Source organism: Branchiostoma belcheri, unplaced genomic scaffold (assembly GCF_001625305.1).
Source record: "Branchiostoma belcheri isolate BF01 breed outbred unplaced genomic scaffold, Haploidv18h27 scaffold192, whole genome shotgun sequence".
NCBI lineage: Eukaryota > Metazoa > Chordata > Leptocardii > Amphioxiformes > Branchiostomatidae > Branchiostoma > Branchiostoma belcheri.
Window position 1 is genome coordinate 342,089 of NW_017803402.1, and position 25,783 is coordinate 367,871.

At 40.1% G+C, this 25,783-nt stretch overlaps 2 pseudogenes; both read left to right on the top strand.

Annotated features, from left to right (window-relative positions):
* The first annotated feature begins 176 nt into the window (after positions 1–176).
* Positions 177–2,894, top strand: LOC109468119 (annotated as a pseudogene).
* A 5,849-nt stretch (positions 2,895–8,743) lies between these two features.
* The window catches only part of LOC109468120, a 35,713-nt pseudogene continuing 18,673 nt past the window's right edge, over positions 8,744–25,783 (top strand).

Consider the following 25,783-nt stretch of genomic DNA (forward strand, 5'->3'; position numbering starts at 1 on the left):
GACCTTATGTTTATTTTCAAGTTATCATTTTTTTTTTCTTTTAAATTCGAGGTCCAACATAAAATTGGAGTGGCCTTACTGAGGAGCTTCCCGTTGTGTTTAGGTGGCAGGACACTATGGGAAGAAAGCTGCGGCACGTGCTGATTTTCCTTCTCATCATCCTGAAGGAGCCCACCATGCCAGAAGTTATCTGCAGCTGTGAATCATCATCACGCTGCAGTTGCCCCAACCAAGGCTTCACCAGCATCCCTCAGAACCTCCCAACATCCATCTCTGAGTTAGCTTTACGAGAAAACCGCATTAATACTGTAAACACGTCTGAGCTGTTACGGTATAAAAAATTGTCTAATTTGTACCTGCATTACAACCAGATAACTACTATCCCTTCTGGAACACTTGCTAATCTACCCGAGCTACAATGTTTATCCTTTCGTCACAACCGGATAATTAACATCCATCCTGGTGCATTTACCAATCTTCCCAAGCTGCAAAAGTTGTGGCTGAACCGCAACAAGATAACTACCATCCCTCCTGGTATATTTTTAAATCTGCTCCAGCTACGAGTATTGTACCTGGACAACAACCAGATAACTACCATCCCTTTTGGTACAATTGCAGATCTGCCTGAGCTCCAAAAGTTGTACTTGAATAACAACCAGATAACTGCCATCCTTTCTAATACATTTGAAAATCTGCCACAGCTACAATGGTTCTGGCTGAACGACAACCATATAACTACCATCCATTCTGGTACATTTGTAAATCTGACACGGCTATTTGAGTTGTGTCTTAACGACAACCAGATAACTACAATCCACTCTGGTGCATTTGAAAACCTGCCAGATTTATATCGTTTGAGACTTTGGAACAACAAGATGACTGCCATTCCCCCGTCAGTTTTCTGCTTGTCCCCATCTACTAAAAGAATAGAACTTGACGGGAACCCCTGGCAGTGTGACTGTAGGATGGCTCCCGTCAGGCTAATTCATGCGTTTAAGAACCAGATAATTTGTGCCCAACCAGCAAAGCTTCAGGGACAGAAGCTTAAAAATGTCGATCCTAAAGAATTGATATGTAAAGAGCCAACCATATCACCACTAACTGTTGGTAGCTTTTCCGCTGCAGTGTCAACACCTTCGGTTGGTGATACAGAAAGCAATACTAGCCCATCAGTCTTTAAAACCATTGATGGCTCAACTGCAAACACTATAGAAAACACAAGCAATAAAATCTCTCGCGACTCTCAGTTCCATGCTGCCCCAATGTCAGATCCTGACTTAACATCAAGCCCTGCAGGCAAAACAAGAGCAACACTAACTTCACCCCTTCCAACCACTACAAAAAATCCAGAATCTGCTCCCAGTTTCCCCCTACTTGTTCTTATTCGCTCTATCTGTGGTTCAATAGTTGGCATTATTCTGATTGGGACTTTCTTGGCTGTAATTTGGAAGATGAGGAGGACCAGGAATCCTCCATTAGGGCGGAATCCCGGTGTTGTTGTTGGGAGCAACACAAACACAGCAGCGTCTGTAATGGTCGGCAGTCATGATCAGACAGGACAGGGTCAGTCTCAGGCCAACACTGCATCCACCACAAACACAACAGCTACTGTAATTGCCATTGATGATGATCATCAGTATGAAGATATTGATTGCCCACGTGTTAAGACAGGGCATGGTCAGTCTCAGGCTAACACTGCATCCACCACAAACACAACAGCTACTGTAATGGTCAGTGATGATGATCACCAGTATGAAGATATCGACAACCCCCGTGATAAGACAGGAGAGGGTCAGTCTCAGACCATTACTGAGTCCAACACAAACACCACAGGTACTGTAATGACCAGTGGTGATGATCATACAGGGAAGGGTCAGTCCCAGGCCGTGACTGAATCATTGGATGTGAGAAATCTTTCTTACGGCACAGGGCAGACTGCCTCACAGCAAAACTCTGTATATAAAGCTGTGACCCAGTCTCAGACCATCACAAATACAGCTAACGTATTGACCAGTGGTAATGTTCAGACAGGACAGGGTCAGTATCAGGCCATCACTGAATCCCTCGATGCTAGAAATGTATCTTATGGCACAAGGCCGACTGCCTCACAGCTAAATACTCTGTACAAAACAGCTACTGTAATGAGCAGTGGTCAGGATCTGACAGAACAGGGTCAGTCTCAGGCTATGACTGAATCCAACACAAACACCACAGCTACAGTAATGACCAGTGGTCAAGATAATATAGGACAGGCTAACGCTCAATCTCCGACAGTTGCAAATCTGTCACGTAACGAAGTGCTAGCTGCCTTACAGCCAAATCCTATGTATGTGAAAACACCAACAAAGGACGAAGCATTTACAGAAAAGATCAGTTGTCATTACAGACAGGGCAGGATCAGTCAGGAGCTAATAGTCTCTGACAGTGGGGAATTTATCATGTAACGAAGTGCTAGCTGCCTTACAGCCAAACACTATGTATGTAGAATCTGATGTAAAACACCACCAAAGAACCCAACCTGCACAGGAATGGCCAGTGGTCATGATCAGACAGGGCAGGATCAGTCTCAAGTTAATATTCAATCTCTGAAATTGGAGGTTTTATCTTATAACGAAGCCCTAGCTGCCTTAAAGCCTAACCCTATTTATGTAGATGTCAAAACCCCAACAAAGGACAAAACATCTACAGAAAAGATCAGTGGTCATGATCAGATAGGGCAGGATCAGTGTCAAGCTAGTATTGAATCTGTAAAAGTGGGAAATTTATCATATAACAAAGTGCTAGCTGCCTTACAACCAAACACTATGTTTGCAGATGTAAAAACACCACCAAAGAACCCAACATGTACAGAAATGGCCATTGGTCATGATTAGGCAGGGCAGGGCCACTCTTAGGCTTATGTTTATTCTCATCTGGTAGATTTCCTCTTAAAGAACCTAAAGTTTCAGAAAACCTTTTAAAGGTCCAGCAAAAGCTATTTGCTATATCACGCTTTTGCGATTGTCTCCTCACTTAGTTTTACCGCATTCAAAGATGAGCACATCCTTCACTATTAAGTGTCCCAAATGTTTTGGAAAGTTGCATGTTTATTTCAGGGTAAAGATGCTAAACATTTGGGACAAGAAGGAATTGAACATTTCACTTCAGCAAATTGAATGTACGGTGGTTTTATGCAAAACACCTACAAATATTTAATCCCACAAATTAGATTCATCTGTTCTAAATGATATTCTGACAAGGAGGCAGATGCAGTGCATTTAGTAACTTTTACTACCTTGTCCTTTACTAGAACATAGTACCTCTGCAGGAAAACACACTTGCAGTAAAGGCACGAAACTAAAGGATGGATAGAATGAACATGGTACATTATGATTAATTTGATTTATCCTGAATGTATTATTCTTTTCTAAAAAGAATTTAGCGAGTTTTGAACACATTAAATTTTTAACTTAAAAATTTCTTGTAGCAAGTAGGCAGGACACCAGATACTAAAAACATTCTAATCTTGTAAGTTACAAATCTTGAAAGTTATGTACAGTTTTAATAGTAGCTCGTATACTGTTCAAGCTCAAAGTTGAAGCTTGGTTGCTTATAATAGTAGATTCCAAATGTAATGTGATCTTGAACAAGTAATATCGACTGTAGTTTTTCATTTTGAAGCTGTTATTGTAACAATTGTGGTTTTAACTATTTCAGAATCTTTACCTTTTTATTAGGGAGGATGTCAAGGTTTTATTATGCAAAGATTAACTTTTAGTTGTTCCAACTTACATGATTGCCCTACAAAGAACAGGGAAAGAGTGTTAATGATTATGTGTACAGTAATTACAATGTATTATCATGGACTATCTAAGTCTTGAACTCTAGTAGCAGAGCAATGTACTAAAGAAAGTATAAAGATGTAAAGTTTAATTTTAAAGGCATCAATACTGAGTCTGTCTCAAAACTAGTCATAGTTTTTTTTTTCATTTTGAAGTTGTTGTGTTGTAACAATTGTGGTTATAACTATTTTACAATTCATAATTTTTTTGTTATTGCCGGTGTCATGGTTGCATTTTGCAATGTTAACTTGAATACTTCTTCCCAACTTTGATTCTATGATTGCCCTACCAAGAACAGAGAACGAGTGTTTTGTTGTTATGTGTAAAGTACACAATGTATAATTATGGACGGCCTAAGTCTGGAACTCTAGTAGTAGAGAAAAGTATTGTAGAAAATCTAAAAGATTGGTGGCATCTCAAGAGGCATCAACAATGGTTTTTTGGGTTTTTGTACTTCTATTCTAGGCCACACAAATTTAATTTGTTGGTTCTCGGATTTTTTCAGAAAAAATATGAAGCGACAGGGCGAAAAAAAATAAAAAATAAAAACAGGTCTAGGCATCCTATTATAAGCTTAAATGCTACGAAATGAGCCATGAAGTCAACCCAAAAGGCTGGGTTAAAATTTAAACATTGAATTTTGAACTTTTAATCAAACCACTGCAATGATAGATGGGAAAACTGTAACAACTAGGAAGAAAAGGACTTTCCTCAACTGTTGAGGGCAAAACATGAGCATTTTTCAGTTGATTCAGAACCAGAATCATATTTTTTTTTTTGCAAATCAGAAAAAAACGAAGAGGCGAATCCGAGAACCAACAAATTAAATTGGTGTGGCCTAAATATTGGAATATGATGTAGTAAGACACCATGACCTGTATCACTGTTATTATCCATAGAACTCAACCAACATGACCTGTACTTCGCCTGTAAGGGCATAAATATACAATAATGGCCATTCGTTGATTAAATGATAGAAAATCTGTCTTATGTCACAGAGCCGAAAGACTCATCATACATTTTTTTCTTACAAAAATATTGTTTCCCACCCGCTAATAATGCATATATGAAAATAAATACTCATACTGGCAAGAGTATTGAATATGGTACTGAGTCGTTATTAATGCTTGCTGTTGCCTGGCAACAGGACTGTTCCATTATTGTCGGCAGGGGTGCTGCTGTATGGAATGATGTAACAAACTACGAAACCTTCTTCCTGAAGTTGCCTCTTCATTTGGAGCTGAAAGTGAGAATTGTAACTTAATTTCATTAGATGTTTAAAAGAAAATCATATAAATTCAGATTCTTTACGTTTTATAAGTTTTTAAAATTTTAAAGCAATAGGCCCATTGCGCGTGATGTCATAGGTCACGTGATCTTGTTTAGGTCGCCATTTTGGGTGTAGAGATTATGTTCAATGCGTTTAAACTCGGCACAAAAAGTTTAAAATTGAGGTTAGTCAATCTTTTTTAGTTTCCGGTCTTCGTTAATTTAAAAGACTAGAGACACAAATTAGGCGCCTAAGTTAAAGAAATTTCGGCCTTTTTCCAGATGGAACCACTGCCGAACAAACCGTATTACGAGGGAACTTACCTCATGATGAAGGATGAACTGAGATCTATTTTAGATGCGATCAGTAAAGCAATGGGATCAGAGGAAGATGTCAAAAAACTTCATGAACTATCAAGGGTGACTATGCAACTACTTCGTGGCGTTAAAAAACAGCTGGACACAGTAGTTGAACTAAGAGCATTAGATCAGTTTGGTCTCAAGAGATTTGAAGGTTCTGATGACGATATAAGGTTTTGGACAGGCTTTTTCAGCCATGAGGCACTGATTGAATTTTACAATAACTTCATCGAGGCGAGTGAAGATAAACTGATGTACTGGGCGTCTGTAAATGCACAATGCACTGATAAAGAGCGTACAAAACGAGGAAGAAAAGACGCGATCCAACCAATAGACGAAATGTTCATGACGTTGGTGAAACTGAAGCAAGGTTCGGCGAACAAAGATCTGGCCGAAAGGTTTGGGGGTATCGCCGATCCATGTGACGAGAATTTTTGTCACATGGATAAACTTCATGCATAGTGTGCTGGCGGATATTAACATTTGGATGTCGAGGAGCAAATGCAGAAGTATTTAATACCCAAGTGTTTTATGGCCTGTACAAAGATGTTAGGGTGATCATCGACTGCACGGAGATTCAGATGGAAAGACCATCAGACTTTGAAGTTCAAGCGGCTACATACACTGTCTACAAACACTGCAATACAATGAAAGGAATCATAGGCATCAGCCCGTCAGGTGTTCCAACTTTCGTTTCCAGTTTATTTGAGGGATCTATCAGTGATAACGAGATCACACTGCAATCCGGACTTCTCAACCTATGTGATCGAGAGGACGCCATCATGGCTGATCGGGGATTTACAATGAAGAAGCAGCAGCCCTGAAATTGGTAGGTGAGGTCATAGGATACAAGCCCAGAATGTTATTTAATATGCTTTTGGGGTGTTTGTTTAAAATAATGTAAAATTGGCTTTTTTCCCAAAATGTACGTTTTTGGCTGGAAATCTAACACATAAAAGTTAAAACCATAAAGTATTCATAGCAAACAACCGGCCAAATCGCGCAGACCCACTGAGCCAAGCCGAAATCAAGCTCCTAGAGAAGAAGCAACTCATCGGGCCCCAGAATCCAGACAGCCTTTTTGCCGGACTGTGGCTCAACAACACTCGGCTGTTTGGGATGCGGTTAAGACTGGAGCACTGTAGTATGCTGTGGGGCGACGTTGGGGAAACGGTGGACAGTCAAGGCCGAGCTGTTCTGGAGTATAGCGAGAGAGCCACCAAGACTAGAACAGGTGCGTCCTCCGACCATTTCGACCATGGGCCTACGCATGCCCGGAGCGCCCATTTGTCTGCCCCGTTAACTTGTACAGGGAGTACAGAAAGCGCCGACCCATGACGCAGATGCACCCAACAGCACCGTTCTACCTCGGCATTAACCAGGCGCGCAAATGTGATGCTGAAGTGTGGTTCATCAACTCCCCGATGGGAAAGAACAAAATCGGAAACATCATGTCTACTATGGCCGAGAAAGGGGGATTTTTCTGGCCGAAAAGTTAACCACAGCGCAAGGAAGACTATGATGCAGACTCTCGTCGCCGCCGATCTTCCCCCTTTCCAATAATAACACCGTCACAACATTTTCCACTAATAACATCGCTGCCAGTAAAAACATTCGGAATCCCCCCTGAACAAGTTATCAACCCCACAGACTAGGCTTTTTTTCGTTCCGGTCTCATTCGCTGGAAAGGCGCGTAGAGGACAGACTCGCACAGCTCGGCTTGGGAATGGTGAAGGTCGCTGAAGACGGTAAATGTTTCTTCAGATCTGCATCTCATGCCCTATCCACAGGAAAATCTTCCGCGAAAATCTCTCATCAACAGCTCCGTACCCATATTGTGCAGTACATTGTACACTGTGCAGTACATTGAGGACTTTAACACATTCGTGACTACCGAAGACGCTGACCCCATCACGCAGCTGGTTACCGCACGTTTGCTTTCCGAGGCACAACTTACTTCAATACACTTCCAGGAGACTTTACATGTGCCTACTCTATCGCGGTTCAAATCAGCTCTGAAACTCCTGACCTCCACTCGAAATTTTTGTGATTTGACTAGCGAACGGCTAGGACCTTAAGTATTGGACTATGATTTTGTTTTGACGCATTGGACATTACGTTTACTGTATGCAACTTGCAGAAAAGTACACTTGTAAGAACAGCTAGATGCTTTAAGACAAGAGGTAAAATCATACTGTAGACACACCATGAAGAGGCGTACCTCCACGACAAGACCAATGCCAGCTGCCGGGTACCCGTGACATCCTGTTAGATCAAAATGACCACTTTCAGCTGACCCCAGCCACGCGCTGTAATCAATCACCTTACAGTAGATATCTTCAGTGATGACATAGTGGAGCTGTGTGAGTATTCACATCTCAGCCTTTGCTCTGAACAAATGATGCAAAAGTAAACGTTACAAAGATACCCTGTCAAGTGCATGTTTCCCTATTACCACTGAACCATGTTTTCTTGTTACTATTGTTTTTTAAACAGGTACAATAGTTTTGAATATCACCATTATGTGTGTACGTTCTGTTTGTATCATGTAGACATTGTTGCTTTTAATGTAACCCCCCTTGGAATCACCCATATACACAAATGCACTGTATATCTTTAACAGGTACCTTTATTTTAAATTAGAAGGTGTGGTGTGAGTTTAGAGCAGAGCAGAGCGTCTGCCAAGACGAAAAGAAGAAGAAGAAGGTGTGAGTTTGGTCCCACTCTTATCATTAACTTACGTGAATAGTACAGAATGGAGAAACATGATTGTCAGACAAATTTCAAGAAAGAAAAGTACGCCATAAATAATGGTGTAGTCCATGCATTTTCCCGCCACGCGCGGTGGTGACAGAAACGCCTTACACACACAGGACGTCCCACAGTCACAGACGATCAACTTTCAGCAATAGATCTATCAACGTCTGTTTACTTCCCAAAATGGTACGCGCGCGTCTGTTTTGGTTTCGCGGAATATATGACTATCTTGATACAATGTATTGCTGATAACATTCTTTCAGTAACTCACGTTGTAACGTTAGAAATGAATTGAAGCGAAACGTCAAATGGATATGACTGAACGAGGTCTTACCTTGCATGTTGTCATAACTTGAACGAGGTCATAACTTGTATTTTGTCTAATCGACATGCAATCCTTATCCTATAGAAACTCATTCTACAGACATAGCACTACTCCAGGAATGCTGAAAAGCGTGGAGCGATTCGCACCGATCAACGTGAGATGGTACTACCGGCCAGGAGCGCCAATGGCTGGCCTTATGACTTACGTCAGGATGGATGGAGAGTGGCTGATGGTGGGGTGGATCCCGGAGAAGGTCAAGCATGCCATGGAGAAGATGTGCGGCGGACAGCCAGAGAGTCTCCCTGTTCTCCTCGAGGACGCTTACACTAAGCAGAGTTTCTATGTGAACAACGTAGAGTTATCTGTTTAGGAAGTTTGTTGAAATGCAAGTGTGTGGCTTGCCAACTTAGCTGACTTTTGCCATCAACAGACATATGGCTAGGCCTTGGCTTAGGTATATGGTTACAAAGGGTTTCCATGAGATATCAGAATAAACACTGTGACATACAGATGTATTTGTATGAGGCATGATTTTGTTAGTCCCCACTAAAAATAGCAAAATATTAACTTAAAAATGTATTTGGTCGAAACATTAGCTATTAGTACACTAATTCTTATACATGCCATAACTAGTTAATCTAACATAAATGGTTATGTTCTCAATTTCTGATCGTCTACAAACTTAAGAGTCGGCCTAACATTAACCCTACCTAGACCGGGCTTTTTTTGACATGGGGGGACCGGGGGGGGGCGTCTTTTGACCCCCCCTAAGAACTCGCGAACGGTATGTCGTATGACCACCAAATTTTCAGAGAATGGTGTACTAGTGAAAATTTATCATATCTACAATTTTTATGTCGTTATGACGTAATATGACGTCATTATTACGTCATTAATGTGATTTTATTGGCCAAAACCGTCTAAATAGGTTCTTCCCTGAAAACCTCCCTGGTATACAACATAACTTTACCAAAAGTGTTTATGACAGAATATTAGTGTGTACTAAGTCTTATGTTGCCCATAGCAACACCGGTGACGTCATAAAATGACGTCATGCATATTTAAGATATCCGCCATCTTGGATCATCAATCTTGAATTTTCAAAAATAGTTTTTTTTTCATGATAAAGCCTAAAATACATTGTAAACATACTAAACACCTTCATTTAAACCTTTTTTGTAAAAAGAAATGGAAGTATTGATGAAATTTTAATGAAAATAACCCGTATATACCTGTTCTAATGATATGGTCCGCCATCTTGGATTTTGGCTAATGACGTCATAAAATTAGCATAAATTATGCATATTGAATGATAAAATTTACATAAAATTATATGGGATGTTATTAATATTAGAAACCATGAGTAACTTGACATAAAACCCATAAAATTCTATTGTTGAAACAAAAAGTACTAAATTTAGCAAAAAATGCCTGTCAGAAACCCGTTGCCATGGCAACACAAAAAATTATTATCTTATTCCAATGATAGAGAATTGTTGCCAACAATATTTTAGGAAAAGTCACCAAGTTTGGTCGTTCTACGGCTAGCCGTTCAGACGCTAGGTGACATCAAAGTTGCCGCGGGCACTTTTAGCCCCCCCCGGTCTAGGTAGGGTTAAGGAAAACTTATGATTAAGGGGGTGTCAAGTTACCAAGGAACGCATTGACTATTTGTTGTTCAAAGTACATTGTTATTATTCTTGGTTCGATTTGTTGAGCAAAAAGTTGAGGCTGTTTGGGAAAAAAATCCAATCTGTCAGCGATCTTTCTTCATCATTGGGGAGCATGGATGATGCCACACCTGTGACCAATGCAGCAGGTGACCATAGTCTTTGTACGTACATCTGGCCACCGCAGTAAAACTCTCTAAAGTCACGTAAAACCCTAGCATCCACTACATGACGAAACTTGAGAAATTCAGGGAAGGCATTTGTTGTCCTACAGATGTAACGTTATAGTCGAATAGAAAGTTAGGACTTCGGAGCAAATCCCTCCAGGGCAGAAACAAGCTAGTTTTAATGTACAATGTCAGGTAAAAGAAAAAAAAGAAAACAGTACGGAAATGCGACGGCTGCTATAGACAAGCCGAAGCATCTGTAGAAATTTCGCCAACAATATAACAGCGTCACAGTATGTGCGGTCAAATTATGCAAGAAAGAAAACCAAAACCTCAAATACAAGAATAAAGCACTTGAGGGTCTTCTTCTTCTGCAACTGTATTCTGCTGCTGCAGTAGCTTGACATCCTGCAGCATCAATGAGTCTGAGAGTGGAGTACACTAACAATCCTATTCCTAAGCCAAGCAATTCGTAATTATAAAGAATGTACGTACTTCATGGAAGCCTGCGGGCACAGACATATACACTGCGTCAATTCTAAGGCGACAGGGCAAGCACCATAACCATATTACAACAGGATTTAGATTTAGTGAACTCGGGTAAGACTGTTACAATGTGAGGGCCCATCGAGTAATGATATCCCTCGGCTATTCCGAGATGGGTTTCACTATGCTCAAGTTTTATATTTTTCTTCTTTCAATAGAATCTTTATTTGCATGTTCATGCCCATGGGGCTAAATGCATACATCAGAAAGTGATGTTACATGTACATCATTCTGAGTAACATGATACATAAGATACAAGAATAACAGAATAACAGAATGACGTAACGTCTTAACAACTACTAGAGAATAAACTAAACTAAGCCTTAAGGATTTCTTCTCTCTTTTTAAAGCAATTGGAGATAAACTCACAAAGTTTTTCTATTGTATGGTCATTACTGGAGGACATGAGATGACTGAATACCTCTTTCTTTGTTCTACCTTTATACAGTTTGTCTACGTGGATTGTTCTAAATAGTGTGTCACGTTCAATATCAAACAATTTACAATCAAGTACAAGATGTATTTCATCTTCTACACTACCAGAGTTACAAACCTTACAGAGTCTATCTTCTACAGGAGTCCGGTTATGTCTGCCGGTTTCTATGTGTAAATTATGGTCACTAATTCGTAGTTTTGACATGGTCCGGCGATGCTCGGGATTTGGGATACTTAGGTATTTTCTTTATTATATGTAACTTTGAACAGTTTGTACGTTCTTAATTTGTTGCCTTGGTTGTTTCCTCGGCCGTTTGAATTTAATTCAGAATAGAATTTCTGTATAAAAATATCTTGTAGTCTTTTCTTAAAATCAAGTGAATAAGCAGACAAGTTCAGACTGTTGTTTGTAAATAGAAAGGCGTAACCGGACTCCTCTAACATTTTTCTTACATTAGACAGCCAGCAGGGTACATGTTGTCGAACTAAGTCTTTTTGGACGATAAAAGCTTCATATTGCAAACTATTTGTATCTACGTTACTAACTAATCTACAGTAATAATTATATAGTCTGCAATAAGCTTCTATCCATAGGGGGAAACGGCCGAGCTCAGCTCTGCTGGCAAGATTACTGGCATTTCTTTTCACTCCCAGAATAAATTTACAAAATTTTAAGTGTGCAAGTTCTATAGGGGAGCTGTCGTTCAAATTACTATTACACCAAACATCCGCACCGTACAACAATATTGGGGCAATACATGAATCAAATAGTTTACAGTATATAGGAATTGAAGATTTAGTATCACCAAGAGTAGTTCTGATACTAAACAGCGCTCTCAGGGCCTTTTTTTGTAATACTTTCATGGCGGGGTTAAAGCTACATCCCGCTGTAAATACAACCCCAAGGTAGGAATATGATGGTACTATCTCTATAGTGCTTCCTGAAAGCTGAAATGTTAGGTTTGAAAATATATGACCTTTTTTGTTGAATATTACAATCTTCGTTTTTGTAAGGTTGATAGATAATTTCCATTTTTGACAGTACTGCCCAAGTATATCAATCGCTTGTTGTAATCCCTGTGGACTTTCTGACAACAGCACGATGTCATCTGCATAAAATAAGCTTGTCACTTTTGAAGAATTCAACACAGGAGCATCTAAGTATTCTGTGTTTAGATGGTTTATGGCAATGCTGAAAATCAGACTAGAAGTGCCATACATTGCACTTTGGATAGAGACGTTTGGTTCAAAAGTTGTGCTCTTCCGATCTTGGCATGCTGATGGTTCTAGTAGTAATGTTGTAATACTGCTTTGTTCCAGAACAACTTCGGATCTGGAATCATTCCAAAACCACATTTTAATGTATGCCTCTAAGGGGCATGCCTACAGTCCTCCCATATACAGGGCCCGATGTCAGCTGGCTGCAATTGATTACATCGCTCACAAAGACCGAGCAGTATGGAAGACGAAGGATGGGCATATCAAGTATGTTAATGTTTTCTGAAGTATATAGTAGAGTGGATTCATTCCTTAAGCTAACCGACATCTCAAAAACGCAGTCGATATCGGGGAATTCATGGGAAGGTTTCAGTATTCCGGTAGCAGACGACCAATCCTAAAAAGTTGCAAGTCTTAGTTACGGCGTCACTCGCTTGCCAAATGTAAAGTAACAAAATGGCACCCTTCCTTTCAAACTTTGTTGCTGCTGTAGTACGTAACTACGCATAACCTTGTTAATTAACAGATTTGCCAGAAATGACGTGGTTTAAATGGGAGTACAACGATGTATGTCATGTAAAATAAAGGTGGCCAGGTTGAGAGAATTTGAGGGAGATCTTGAAATTGCCATGATGTCATTTCCTGCACATCAGTTTCGGGCTAGGTGACAACAAAGATGGGGATATGTCTAGGACAACTGAAGATCAATGGAGCCATGATGGTAATGGATTTTGCTGAGAACTATAATGCACTTTCCAGGACGAGTGTCAGACAGCATTGTTTAATCAACATGAGGTGACAATAAACCCTATGATGTTATCTATTAGCGTGAAGAGGTTTCTTCAACACCAAATCTCTTCCTGATTGTCTTTAAAATAACTGTATTAGTATATCAAGTTTAGTAAATATCAACAGAATGCGATAGATACAGAGTAAGAATGGCATAACGATGCACGATGTCATTGGCGCACCCTGATCTCGGAATAGCCGCCTACAAAAACACACAACCCCCATGGACTGAAATATCTGTGGAATATCTTGATCCACAAACCTAAGGTCTGACTTATAACGTGGCTGAACTGTTGCCAGGGAAGACCATATCGGGTTACAAGTGTCCCCGCGCGGAAACCTGGCTGGGATCGTCGAAGCGCTCAAACAATTAACACGTTATAAATACTAACAAACAAAATTATAACTAAATCTGTGACAAAGAATACAATTACTGTTTGTGTTCTTCCATCAATAATGATTTTTTTTTCAATATTTACCAACTTGAAGACAAGAAAGCACTGCAACTTCAGTGTGGGACAATATGTCGCGTTTTAATGATTGAACCAATCAGCATGTTGTTTCTGCGTGATTGGCAGATCGTTTACCGCCATAAGATGGATATGGATAGACAGATAAAACAAGAAAGCCCGCGTATGAGAAAGCAAGAAAAGAGATTGTTTGAAAAACTTTTCCATTTAATCGTTTTTTTAATCCACAAAAGAATACTATTACCCTGATGCTATTCTTCTGATAATTTCAATGTTTTTACTTATTCAATTTAACAGTTCTTGTTATTTTCTAAACGGCTGAAAAAAGAAGGTATACGACTTTTCGTATACGATAATATAAATAAGCAGTACTCTTGCACTAGTGGTCGATAAAATTTGTAAATGTAAAATTGTTCCTACGAACGGATTAGTGGGATCTTGCACTTCCCCCACGTCTACTCGCTTTGTATGTACATCTCTCTGTTGCGGGATCGGGAACCTCGGAGTCGAAGTGGAACTTGGCAGAAGGTCGCCCCACAGTCCGTCCAATCCTTCCGAGTGATAGTCGGCGAACCTCGCCGGTCTTTTTGATTTCCGTTTCCCGGCTCCCCACATTCTTGCATCCAAGTAAGAACTCAGCGAAATGAAGGATGTAACGTTAAAATTTTGAAAAGAAAAAAAATGCAGAATTCTTGGTGCTCTGATTCTTGTCTGCTGCCAAGCAGGTAACTGTTATGGCGGCGAAGTGATGTAACGTTATACTGTCTGGAGGGGGATATTCGGTGGAACTTACCATAAGGCCTGAGGCTTGCTTAGGGTTTTACGAGAAATCGTATTTTGAACACTGGTGAGCAAACGTAACATATTTTACCGACCCTTCTAGGTTGATTCTAGAAGATTCTAGGTTGGCAAAAGACAGTATCTAATTGACCAGACAGTATCCACAGAGGGTCCAATAAGCCACCAAAGGGCGCATTGAACCCTCTCTAGCGAACTGCCTGGCCATTTTGATATTCAGGTAATCTCCAAGCAGATCCTATAGCTAGAATGGCAAAAGTGCCACCCTTGGATTTGCTTGGAGATGCGCTGAAAATTGTTTGTGAAATCACAGTGCAAACAATATTACACATTCAAGGAAAGACCGAAAAAAATTCTCAATATAACTTTCCATAACGTTAACGTTACCGTTTCTCAATTTGACACCCGCTGAAACACACGGACTCTTTTGATGACACTCTCTACAAAGTAGACCATCTATGATTATCTTTAATGACTTATTTCATGAACACCCGATCCTCCCCTCTAAAAATTTGGGGCCTTATTCTAAAGAACGTTTTTTTTTAAAACCCCTAGTAAGCCTCGTCGTTTTCCGTACGTCATCAATCTCCACCAAATATCCAAAACAGAACGTACACATGCGCTGCCATAAAATAGTCCGTTTAAGCAGAAAAAAATATGATTGCTATGTTCTTAAATTTGACATTACTGTTGAACGTTAACGGCTTTATTTTAACATTTGTATCTATTCAAAGACAGGCAGTTTTCAAGTCTTTTATTTAGAGTTAATCCGCATTCGAAATGTTTGGAAACGCGCATAGATATAAATGAAGTGCTTAGGTCTGTGAGAAATGTATTTAGTGCAGGTTGACCATTATTTGGTGAGGGTGGTTCTTTGTGGTTACCTACCTACTACTACCCAGTCCCTTGGTCAACTAGTTTGTTGAGGGGACAAGGAAGAGCCTTCATTTGTGCTGGAGCTTTTAGTGGCTCCGGGATTGCCATTCTGGTTCAGTCCTTATATGTTCTTTAGCCATTTTTTTTCTGTCCGCCTTGCCTGCTGCCACCCTAGAGGACGGTCTTTGTCAAGCCGTGTTAGGTGGCCGAAACGGTACCACAACCGGAGCTTCCACTGCTTCATAGTTACTAACAAGGGCTTTTGGGGGGCCCATAAGTCTGTGAAATTGTTCTTTTACATTCTGGTTCCTGTAGTGTTCGTTCATGATGGGAGATCTGAAGCATTTTGTGTACGCATTTTGTCTCAAACGTTCCAAGTAGGTTTCCCATTCAGACTCTGACAATAGGGTCAAGGTTTTACACCCAACCAACACTCAATGACACGTTCAAGACTTTGTAAAGCTTATGTTGGGGGTACCATCATTTATCAACTTTATGTACTTGCCAAAACATTTGATGCGGTGTAATTATTATAATTATTAGTAGACTAATATGAGAGATGGCGGAGAGTTGTGTTTTGTAATTCTACTGTACTGCAGAACTGTTCCAACTCGAAGCTTTAAATGCTTTTAAACATTCGTTCCCCTTTCCTACTGTGACATAAAAAAAATACAGCAAAAGTAAATACATTTTGGGGAACTGCACATAGGAAGCATTTTTACGACAGTCATTTTTAGTGATATATGCTCATCGTGGGCAGTTCGCCAGAGTGCAGATTTTGTGATGGGAGCTAGTGTTTCTCCGAGAATTGTTGTGGTTCTAGGGCGTATAACGGTTTTTAGTGACTCCTTCAACAATTGTGTGGAAGCTCGTTTGGTATTTTGTAATGTACTTTTGTCAGAGAAGTGAGAAAGAGCAGGGGTCATTTATTTTTTTATCGAAGATAGTGAATTCGTAAGACAGCATGAAGATGGCAATTCGTAAAATGTAGGCCTTGGTGCACCAGGTGCATTTTCCATTATACACTTTTGCTTTTGTATGCCCAGCGTTGTCAACTTTTAGTAGTCACTCCACCTTTCACACATACACTTTCCGCTCACCTCGTTCGTCCCTGTCTGGTAACCAGTACCAAATTTTAGCCAGTATGCGTCGATGGGTTCAGCTGCGGGCTTCTTTGGCGTTGGTGGTGTTTCCAATCGAGCCCTCTCCCTCTCCTTCTCTCTGAGCCACTACAAAAAGTGTACAACAGAGAACAGTCTCACCTCTGATCTGGTCTCACTTTTTACCCAAAGGATTCAGGTAATTAACATAAATTGTATCATTCAAATGCACAGTTGCTGCCTAATCTGTACAACTTCATGTATGAGTTCTTGTCATGAATATAAGAATGAAACACTGGCGTAACACACCAGCTTCGTTGATTTCCCACAATCAACAACAGCAACTGGATCCCTCGCCCCCCCCCCTCCCGGCATTTATACTGTGATAGTGATCGTGACATACAACTGCGGTATGTTGTATGAACGAGACATAAAATTCTTTCATGTAGCGAATGATGGCCGCAGCGTAGTGGCAGTCTTGGTGATCATGATGGAGCTGCCGACTTTGAACCATACACGTGAACCCTAGTCTGCCAGAGTGTAGTCAACAGCCCTGTCCACAAAGGGGTTCTTGGACTAGAATCGCAGAATAACCCACGCAGGAAGTGGCAATTTTGTGCCCTCTGGAAGCCTCTAAGCTACCTGGAAAAAAAATTGAGGTTTAGGTTTAGGTTTAGGATCCTGTCTAGTAGCTCGCAGATGGCTTGGGTGGGGACGTTCTGATGGGTTCTTATCGAGTTTTTATTCTCAACACGCTTGTATCCCTTCTACTGTTGGAATGTCGGTAAACATAGGTGACCGTTTTGGCGGCCAGTGATATCTTCCCAAGTGTGTGGAGCTTTTGCAAGACGTTTGTAGTTCCCCTGATGTAGAAAGATAGTTTATGCACCAAAGGGCGCCGATTTTAGATAGCAAAATTATTTATTATTATTATTATTATTATAAGAGATAGATTAAACTCGCTGGTACCCTTGTTTAGAAGATTAGGAAAAGTTGTTCTTACCAGCGCAACATACTCCTCTGTGAGGTAGGAGTCGGTCTTATTGTAGTGGTCCTTGTTGGAGAGCTGACGAAGTGCTTCACTGATTCAATCTTCTCTATTTATGATCACCATCGCAGATCCCTTGTGGGTTGGTTAAATAATGATATAGGTTCTTTGGCTAAGTTCCGCTAGGGCTCTGCGTTGGAGATGTTGCCATTGTCAGTCGTCTAATCACTGTCATTTTTCCTTGGTTGATAACTCTGGTACTTGAAGGCATGGCTATTTCTCAATGTTCTCTTCTGGGCTGGTATTAGGTACTTAGTAGTTGGCGAAGCATTAACCCAAGTCCGGGCAGCGGCGATTCCCTCGTAAGTTGGTCGCAGCTTGTCCGGTTCAAATACGCCAAAATAAACTCCAGTTTGACATCCCAGTCCTTTTCTGCTGTCAGCTTGGCAAGGACACTGTAACAGTAAGTAAAGACACATGAAGATTGCAAGTATGTTTATAATATGACATTTCAATCCGTTACATACCTGTATAAAAAATTACTATATTACATATATCTCATTGTGAGCAAAAAAGGTTATCAAAGAAAGAGTTTAAAGCATCAGTTTTTAGGTATTCCATTCACTCCTTGAATTATTGTACTAAACAATCTTTTCAACATCCATACTATTTGTTGCATAAATAAAACATACTTTTTGATATTACCATTTGTGCGTTCGTCTAGTCCGTTGGTTTGAGGGTGGTACGCAGTTGTCAGTTTGTGTTTGGTGCCAAGCTGTTGTGAATGCAAGTCGTCCACCTGTTGAATTATTTATAATGAAGTAAAAAAAAATCAGAGTGCATTTGGTCATGAGCTTAATTGTTAAGTTACATGGCCATTAAATTAGCTAGATACATGTATAGCATTCATTAAAAAATATCATGGCTTAATGGTATGTCTGCTTTAGCTTTAGTACATGGATAGTGTATATGTGTAGACCTCAATTTGTGTACAAAACAAAAAATTATGATATTACAGGATTTTACAGAGATTTTACAGGACATGCAGCAAAATAACATTTGATTCTGAGTAACTCAAAGTGAAATCTAATGATAAGGGGAGACTAACAAAAACGTTTCTTGCATTATGAAAGGCCTATAAATGTCACTTACTTTGGAGAAATGTATTAGTGACCTTACATTGTTACAACACCCCTTGCCCCTGTCTGTCAGTATGGCCCTCGCAGCACCGTGTCGGTTGTATATATGCTTAGATGCAGTTTACAATCTCAGAGGCTTTTTTGTATTTGATGGCTTTTTTTTTTATTTGATGGGAAACGTCTCCAACCATTTTGTATAAAAATCGGTTGGGGTGAAGATATACGTGGTGCCGCGAGATCTAGGTCCAATAACTCCCATGGTCCTACCACCTGATTTTGCCATCAAACACTTATCAAGATGTTCCTCTGGTCGAACCAAATGCCTGTGGGACATTTTCCTTCTGCTAGAGCAAACGCACTTGCAACGGCAAATACTCCACAGTCACTGCTTCCCGCCTGTCGCTGAGCACGGATGACTGTGACGGGGAGAACACCCTCATCTACACTGGCGTGGTGATTGTACAGGCTTACCAGTTGTCTACGGAGATTCATTCCCACAGTAGTGTACAAAACAGTCATACACCGTGACTCCAGTCTTTCCCTCTTGTGTACAAGACACAGCCAGTTGTTTTCAATGTGGTGCATCTGGATGTACTCTGCCATTGCTGGGACTGGTAGGCAGCTGGGGATGTCCTTACCGGATGCAAGGATGACTATTCATTGTCTGTATTTTTTTCAATAATTATCTATTCCAATCCCAATATTTTCGAGGTACAAGTGAACTTCTAAATTTACTAAGCATATACCTCAACGAAAACAAACATTAATGTCTTAAAGTTAACTCATGTTTGTTGATTTAAAAAATGATTTGAAAAAAAACACACACGATAAATTCTTCACACCTCCTTTTAATCTCTTTTTTTTAATTACTCTCAGAGTCAAGAGAGACGCACACGAGGTTGGGCACCAGATGACTTTACTCAGACCATTCAATTGTTGGGCGAAATACCGGTGGCTCCCTGCTGCTGGTTTTCGAGGTGGTCCAATTCCAACTGAAACTGCTCTAAGTCATGAGTCACATTTAGCAGCTCCTGCTGCATCCAAGTAATTTGTGCAGCCATTGGGTTCGTGTCCCTTCTATTCGTCGTAGTAAGGATGTTGTCCTTTCGTTCTGTCACGTCTGTCGGTTGTCGGTGTGCTCTGAGCAAATATTAAACAAAAACAGTCTTGTGGATATGAAAAAGTAAAGAATAATGGTATTCTCTGTCACAGATTTAGTTATAATTTGATTTGTAAGTATTTATAATGGTTTTAGCGCTTCGATAATCCCGGCAAGGATTCTGGCGCGGAAATGTGTTACCTGATACCCCAGATACAGGTCAGTCACTTTGTACCTAAAAGTCAGACCTTTTGTTTGCTGGTGACCAAAGCAAACAGGTTCACAGCATTTGAAGCCATTTAAAGTTAAAAGGGTTTTGAACTTCTGTGATTTGGGAATGATTATCATTTCTCGATGAGCTTTTAATTCACAAGGTGGCTAAGTGTTTAGCCAAATCTACTAAATATATCTTGTTGTAATGTTGCTGTGGTGCTTTTGTTTTCGCAATGGAATTGTCGCCGTACGTATGTGTGAGCTGTGTCGTCATTCCACAATTTTGTACGGGCTTGTGTGGTGGCGGAACCTCAAATCTCCAAGAGCCTGACCTGTAGGTAACGGGAAGTTTTCAGATGCCTCCTGATTAGTTCAATAGTCCGTCTTTAGTCCTTAATTGTTACCCATTCCAGATATTTATAACGGTCTGACGTAACAATAACTGTAACAGGTACAAAGTAAGACAACATGTAATACCTATGTTATATATATGGAGGTTGCTTTTATTCAACAATTCTAAGCGACTTGATTTTAATATCTTAAAAACTGATACATACATGTATAATGAATAATCAGTCCACAATTGTACAGTTTACCACACCATTTCTGACTTAATCTTACATTCAATAACATTCAAGGTAAACTTTTACTAACCTAGTTTTTGGTTTGGAGATGAGCACTTATACGTGACTTCAGTCAAAAAGCAAGATAGTTACATGATTAGCAAAAATTCCATTGCTTCTATAGTATGTAACAGTATCAATACTAATATACAGTCTAAAGCCTGGATATGTATGTATGTATGTAGTCTAAGAATACTGCAACAGAAAAAAAAGCAGAACGTTGTATTGCAAAGCTTGATGGATGAGGGTCTGTTTCTGGCATCTTATCATGCTTGGTTTGATGACCCCCTTTTAATATGCTGTTTTCTGATTGTTTCAACAACTTTGCGTAACACATTCTGGTTAGGTTAGGCTCGGTCTTGTACCTTCAAAGATGTACTTCAACGGCTGGGTTGGCACCTTGGACCGAGCAGGATTGGAATAAAATAAGATAATTAGATAAAAGAAGTCAATGGAAGGAAATATGGATGAATGCAACATTAGAGGCTATACTGTAATAAGCTGTACAAAAGTTCATTTGTACGTTAAACTTACAAAAGGTCGAAGGTAAATAAAATAACTTGAGGTTATATTTTTTGTGTCAATCAAAATGTGGGATTTTACACAACTGTTGATATCTATATTGTAGAGTAATCCCTGCACACGGGATGCCAGGGCATTATCTCGTAACGCCTGTAACGTTACCATAACCGGCTAGAATTGATAATTAGGTTTTCGCCTGTGGGGTCTGAGGTGGATATTGGCATTAGTTTCGTTCCTAAACATAAGAAACCGCACAAATTTTACTCCCTCCGACAAATTCAGTAAAAATCAACGAAGGAAAACTTCACATGAATACGAACCTGCGATGTACTGCTCCTGGTGACAGCTGCAATGTCCCTCTTCAGCTTGCGGATACGCCGCTCCAGGTTCCACCACTTTCTTTTCCTAGGGTGACGGGGATCTCTGTCTGCTTTTGCAAGCGATATAGTCACCTTCATCAGCCTCTCCTCGTCCTGCGCCGTTTATTTTCGATATTTAGGTACTTTTTTTCACTTTAAACAGTCTTTATGCCCCTACTCTCTTAGCAGATTTCGGAGGCTAAATCGTAACGTATTCTCGTGATGACGAGCCAGTGGTTGTTGATGTGGTGTACTTGAATGCAGTTTTATAATGCTGGCACGGGCAATGATCTATCTGTCCTTTCTTGATGCAAGCAAGATCGCGTAGCGAAGGCCACCCGCACGTAGGTACTCTTTCCTCAGTAGTTTCTTGTCTTTTGGAATCAGAAACTTTGGGATAGATTTTTATATTCTGAAACAGTCACTAATGTTTCTGTCGATATATTTTGGACTTATGCCATTTTTAATTGGATCAAAACAATCTGGACTTCATTACAGCCTGACTGAAGTAAAGGTAAAAACCTATTCTCGAAACAAAAAATATAAATACTCAAGGTTAATGCTGACCTAATGCTGATCCGTATCAATAATAAACATGCCTTATTCTCTGCCGTTTTATTTATGTGAAACCCACCCGAGAAAACACGTCTTTCAATGCAAAATGACCCAAAAATATGCTTCATGAGGCATTTGTAAACTGGGTCTTGGTGACGGAATGTAGCCACTTTCCACGTGCACGGTAACGGTCTGCCTCCGTGCCTGGTTCCGCTGAGAGAAGAACTGGAGGAACTCCCTCAGTATAATCACCGTCTCATGTTCCTGCCGCTGTTGTTAAAGTAGCACCTTGCTATCATCGTGTCCTTCAAATGTCTTAAAACACATCCAGCGTTGTTTCGAACTTACTTTCTTGCGATATTCACTTTTTATTTAAGTTTGGTTTTACATAAAAAAACAACATTATCTAAGTAAATATGTGTTTCAATAACGTCTTTACACCCACCAACTAGAAATGCACAGCAGAATAACAATATTATTGCCATCTGGTACTATAGACAATTTGAAATATCACCAGTTTAGGGTGTGTATGACCAATACGTACATGAATGTGTACATAATGAAACGCACTGCACCTTCATTGTCCGACCTGACAATTCCAGCGACAGCAGAACTTCCAGCACACTTCTAATAGTATCAATGTCCTTTCTGAAAAGAAAGCATTGCTTTTCCGAGACCATCGTAATGTATTTGTCGGTCTGCAATATCCTCACTGGTCCCGAGATACCGGATATGATATGTTTTTATTACAATGTATATTGTCGTAACAGGAATCTGTTTCATTTAAGGGCTAGTGAAAATCATTACTGGGTTTGCCACAACGTGGCTTCTCCGGTGTCAGTCAGTCAAACACCAACAAAACCTATGAATGGGCTGTTTCTTGTGACAGTTCCAGAGTCGAATATGTATAAGAACCGCTCCGTGTCCATGTATCCTGCTCAGATCTAACCCGCAAACCCACCCATTAAAACACGCCTTTCAATGCAAAATGACCCAAAATTTTGTGTCATTGCTAGATGAGGCATGTATACACATGTTGCTCTATATGTGTTCCTTCTGGAATATGGAACTTTTTATAGTTATTACACAAACACACTTGTAGATTAAAGATGGTGCCGAAAAGGTCATGTCGGGCCATAGGGACAGCTTCACAAGGGAGAAATGTTGCGGTTCGAATGTATTTTGCATTTAACTATACGAAGCATAAAATTATTATAAAGAAAAGAGATATGAAATGTGTGTGACTTCATAAGTACTTTTAATGACCAGCGCTGCTGTTGTAGAAAGTGAACGCCCACGCAGCTAGTGAAATGTCCCAAGCGCACAATGTGGTAGATAAAACAAATAACAGCCGAGGCATCGGTAATTTGTTACAAAACACTTTTCGGAAAAGTACAAAACTCGGCCGATTATTATCGGCTTCAAAGGACAGTTGTTTGACTATTCAGGCGTTTCTTCTACATTACATACTGTTGGAATAGCCTCCATAGCAGGCTTAGAACTGGGGGGTTGGTGGTTGTGGGCTGGAACACAGGAATAAGTACAGCGTTACTGGAATGTTGCCTATTTTTGTCTGAAAAAAAAAACAAGCCCTTGGCGCTCAGTGTTAGTCTGTAACAGTGTAACGCAAACTCGCGGCTTTGCCGGGACGTCCTAACTACACACATGTAATCGGGCGCTTTTGTAAATGTAATGTTGCCCTCTTCAATAAATGTTCACACATTTAATACATCATAAAACAGTGACCGCCTTTTTTCTGGCAGTCTAACTTACACGACCTAAATAATTGCAATGATACCGAAGGCTGTCTACAGTCCACTTTCACTGTACCAGTATCGATATATCGAAATGTTATACCCTTAAGACCAACATACTACCTGTATCATTGCATTGTCTATGCATCATAATGCAACGATGCATCCCAAAGACCAACATACTACCTGTATCATTGCAATGTCTATGCATAATAATGCAACGATGCATCCTAAAGACCAACATACTCCTTCTTCTTTCATTTGAGGCAGCCGCCTTCAACATGCTGAAGATTCTGCTGCCTTTTGTGGCTAGTACGAGATGGGGTTCGCCAGGCCTCCATCCGGGTGATTTGTAGTGAATCACCAACTCCCAGACAGTAGAATTTTGTACCATCGCACACCGGGGCATGCCCCTACTCTTTTTCGAAAGGTGTGGTGGGTTCTTTTACGTGCGCGGGGTATGGCTCTCCCCAAACACGGGACCTCCATTTAACGTCCTATCCGAGGGACGGCCCTAACCGAGGCTAGGTACTCATTTACACCTGAGTGAAGTGAGGAAAGTCGTGTAAAGTGCCTTTCCCAAGGGCACAAGATCGGTGACATGGGTGGGGATCGAACCCATGGCCTCTAGGTCCTGAGCCGAAAGCGCTACCGCTGCGCCACACGACCCCACACACGACCCATACTACCTGTATCATTGCAATGTCTATGCATCATAATGCAACGATGCATCCTAAAGACCAACATACTAAATGTCTATGTATTATAATGCAATGATGCATCTAAAAACCAACATACTACATGTCTATGAATCATAATGCAACGATGCATCCTAAAGACCAACATACTAAATGTCTATGTATCATAATGCAATGATGCATCCTAAAGACCAACATACTACATGTCTATGTATCATAATGCAATGATGCATCCTAAAGACCAACATACTACATGTCTATGTATCATAATGCAACGATGCATCCTAAAGACCAACATACTACATGTCTATGTATCATAATGCAACGATGCATCCTAAAGACCAACATACTACATGTCTATGTATCATAATGCAACGATGCATCCTAAAGATCAACATATCTATATGTACTGTTTATGAGATATGCTAAGTGTCCAAACTATGCATGTTGTGAAAGATGATTAATAGAAGGTATAGCTACAGGTGGTACGTGCGGCGCCCTAGTTTACTTGTTGTCGTTTCCGTTGCCATCCATGTTGCCTGCGCTCTTCTTTGTAGGGTTTTTGTAGTGCCATCGCACAGTCTTGGCTTTAGCGTTGATGTGAGAACAAATCGTCCTTCGGAAAGATTCGTCCTCGGGATTTTTTTCCTTGATGCGTGCCATGAACTCTGATGTCGGGAAAGTATTGAGGAAAAAAATGATAGAACCTTTGTTCGCAGAATTAGAAGTCAAGTACGGCGATGTGACATTACGTTGTTTTAAGTCAACCAAAAGGTAAGATTCAAAGCCATTACTAAACTACGCTATATCAATATATCCAGGATAAGTTCTCAGTCATGTATAAGGCATATACACACTGAATTTTCAACTTTGACAGCTTTAATTTTACATTTTTTTAAACCTTACAATTGTCTTACAATCCTGTGGCCGTCTGAATCTGACTGGACAGGTTTTTACCAAAATATGACGTTTTACATTTATTCGACATTCTTATTGTGGTTATATTAATAATAATGAAATTTTTCTTTAAAAATAAAAACTATACAAGGCTTATATAAAGTACTTCCAAACTTAACGTACTAAATAATCAAACAAACCTACATATAATATAAATCCCTACATAATATTTACATAATACTGTGAAGCTAAACACACATGTTAAACTAAATACATTTGTTACAAATACTATGCTACTTATCTTGCGTATCTAATATTAAGTGGACAAAATCAGG